Source organism: Oryza glaberrima, chromosome 7, assembly GCF_000147395.1.
Source record: "Oryza glaberrima chromosome 7, OglaRS2, whole genome shotgun sequence".
Lineage (NCBI taxonomy): Eukaryota > Viridiplantae > Streptophyta > Magnoliopsida > Poales > Poaceae > Oryza > Oryza glaberrima.
The window spans coordinates 19838569-19841868 of NC_068332.1; the positions used below are offsets into that span (position 1 = coordinate 19838569).

At 43.6% G+C, this 3300-nt stretch overlaps 1 pseudogene; it reads right to left on the reverse strand.

Moving 5' to 3' along the window:
• Positions 1 to 909: 909 nt before the first annotated feature.
• Positions 910 to 2707, reverse strand: LOC127778596 (uncharacterized; annotated as a pseudogene).
• Positions 2708 to 3300: the final 593 nt, after the last annotated feature.

Here is a 3300-nt window from a genome sequence, read left to right on the forward strand (position 1 = left end):
AAAGTACAGAAGCACTCCGTGTTTTTTTAAAATAGTAGAAAAAAATGGACGTGCGTGGCAACGGATTAAGGTTATTCTAATCTTATTATTATTATACGGTTTAGTTAAGGTGAAATTCACTATAAGAATTTGCTTGAATATATATTTTTCTATAAAATCATGAGTTGTAGTTAGGAGTCCGATCATCTCAAATTAGCATGCGGGTTTTTTTAAGAGATTTATTATACGACTCCTTTTGTATTTACATAAGCGAATGGACTTAAAATCCGACTCAAATACGGATCTGTATTTCTAAAAACAAACGAGCTTAAAAACCGGCTCATACAAGGGACACTATAGAGCGGCTGTTTTTGAGTGGTGCAATTTGCCCAGTGACGCTTGGCCGTATGACCGTCGCCATGCTATGCCATGCCAGCTTCTTCTCTTTCCCTTTGCGCCTTCCACTTCAAAACCTACCTTAGCCTTTTATCCTTTTTTTTTTCTATCTTCCCCTTCCCCTACTTTTGTACTCTTTGTTTAAGCTTTAACTAAATTTATGATTTTTTTTCTTTTGAAAAAAAGCTCCTCAAGCTCGGCTGGCTTACTGTCCTACTACTCCGTCCCAAAAAGAATCCAATTCTAACAACGAATCTAGACACATATTTTGATATCAATGCTAGGATTTGTTTTTTTTTTGTTTTTTTACAGAGGGGCAAAGCACACACTATACATAATATAGCCTAAGCCCCATAGAAATATAGCCCAACCACCTCAGTCTAATATAATATGAGGGCTAACCTTACTACCACCAGTCCCATCCAACACAAAATAAAAAAAAACATCTTCTCCCATTTTGATATCAAAGACTGAAAAGCATCACTCATGAGGACGGGAAGGAGGATGAGCTGAGGCGGTGAGCAGAAGCTGATTTCAAGGATTTGTAGTTGTAAGATGTGGTGGATGATTCAATTTGTTTTTCGATGTCAAATGATTTGGAGCAACAGAGAGTAACTTGAAGTATGTATCGGCTCGATTTTTCCTCGCATGCGCCTCAAATGTGCCGGTTGTAGAACCAACACTAATGCTTGGGTCACCTATGCCATATCTATGGTGCCGTTTCGAAAATCCAGCACTAATGTGCGGTTCCCAACCGACACCTATTAGCATTTTGTAATGGTGGATATCAAATAGCACTCAAGACAGACGTAAAAGAAAAGGAAAGATTATTTCCTGCACGTTAAATTGTTTTCAGGGTTCTCCCATTAAGCAGGGAGTGTACAGAAAAGATTCATATATAGGCATAGTTGTTTGCTCTACTGTGACTAATCTACCTAAGTCTCGAACCTTTGAGCTATTGAGATGATAGGCCACCGCTCTGCTAGATGATACATGTAAGAAAACAACATCTCTGTAAGGGTGAAATCCAAAGAAATAAAAGAGTTCCTGGCATTGCATATTGTAAAGCTTATCCACTTTGTAAAGTTCATCTTCCCCATATTTGTTGTTACATTCACTATGGCATTCGCCATCTTCATCAGAAGCCCATCCATATTCTTCTGCATCGTAGTAGTTGCTATCTGTGTCAAAGTGCCTTCCGAATTCGTCTTCTTCCGCTTGATAGTCATTCTCAGGATAGGTGTCTACCTGTAAGTCTGTTTGAAGTATCTGTTCTTCAAATAAGTTGCCATCATAATATTTCCAATGTCCATTGGTTTGTTTACAGGATTTGCACTGTGCTAGATGTTCACGAGATTTTAATTGTGCTAGCAGAGACCATAGATGTGTTTGATGCTTCAATTCCCAGTTCATTTGACCGCATGATTCATTAAGAAACCAAACACAAAGTTGGTAGTCATCATGAGCAAATGCACACACTCCGTCTTTTGACTTGCCAAGTATTTACCATCCGATAAGGATATCCTGTAAAAAGAATCATCAAGTGATATATAATTAAAACGACACGTTAAGAGATCATATATATATATTATAGGAGTACATATACAGTTGTACTCAAATTAAGTAATACTAATATTATATATCAGATATAATTTGGATATATAGTTGGGTAGTAGTACCTTGTAACGAAATCTGTTTCGCATGGCACGTAAAGCGCTCCCCGCCATAAGGCGGATCTTTGATGACAATTAAAACCCCGCGCGAGCAGATTGGCGACGGTCCCAGCAGCTTCGCCCTCTCGCACATACGACCTCTTCTCCCATTGTAGTGTCTTGGATGAGAAGACATCGATGATAAACGGTGACGGCGGCCAGTCGCTCATGCCGTCACCGAAAGGAGATGGGATCTTATACACCTCGTAGTGCGCCGACACGGTAGGATCAAAGACGAGATAATCGAACACGTCGTTGCACGAGCAGCCGGGCGGGGGAGGTGGGCTCCGAGGCAGGCGCGCCCACCGCCCCGTGGCCGGGTTGACGACGACGTTGTGGGCGAGGAGGAGGCCGTTGCGGCAATCCAACATCGTCTCGGGTAGGCGCGTGAGGTCGAGCGCGGGGGGCAGCACGGGGCGGGCGAAGAACTGAGGGACCCAGATGACGCCGATGAAGATGCCGGCCAGCTTCAGGGGGAGGAGGTCCGCGCGCAGCACGCGGCGGCCGTCGACGAGCGCGCGCAGCGCCCTGCAGACGCACCGGCACGCCGCCAGGCTGCGTGGCGGCAGGCGGCGGAGGACTTCCTCCAGCACGTCTCCCGGTAGCGCCTCCAGGTCCATCGGATCCGATCCTTAATTCCCTAGTAGCTGCTTCCGCTTGCTTTCTGATGGAGCAGAGCACGAAAGACGAGCAGAGCTTTTCAAATAAAGCGCCAAGGTCGAGCCGAGCGGTATACGGGGACGGACTCCAAGGGCCTATCGGACTCGGAGTTGTAGGAGCCAGTTAGTACACGCATATATGTCGGAGTACGGATTTTCTATACGCGTGTGCTGGTAATGAATACTCCCTCCGGTTCTTCCCTATTAATTGACGTTTTAGACAAGGTTGAAAATTTGACCATCAATAACTTTAAAAATATTTAGTTTAAAGGAACTAAAACAACATATATAGATTTAACTTTTAAAGCACTATAACAAAAATAGAGTAAAGTGTACGGGCGGTCCTTAAACTTATAGGGATATGTCATCTAGGTCCCTAAACTCTCAAAATGCATATCCAAGTCCTAGAACTTGTCATAGTGTGTCATCTAGGTCCCAAATCGCCACAACCCTTTCGGGATCCTACGTGGAGTTGATGTGGCATGCCACACGGATATGACATGGCATCATTTTGACTGACAAATGGGACCCATTTAAACTTTTTCCATTTCTTT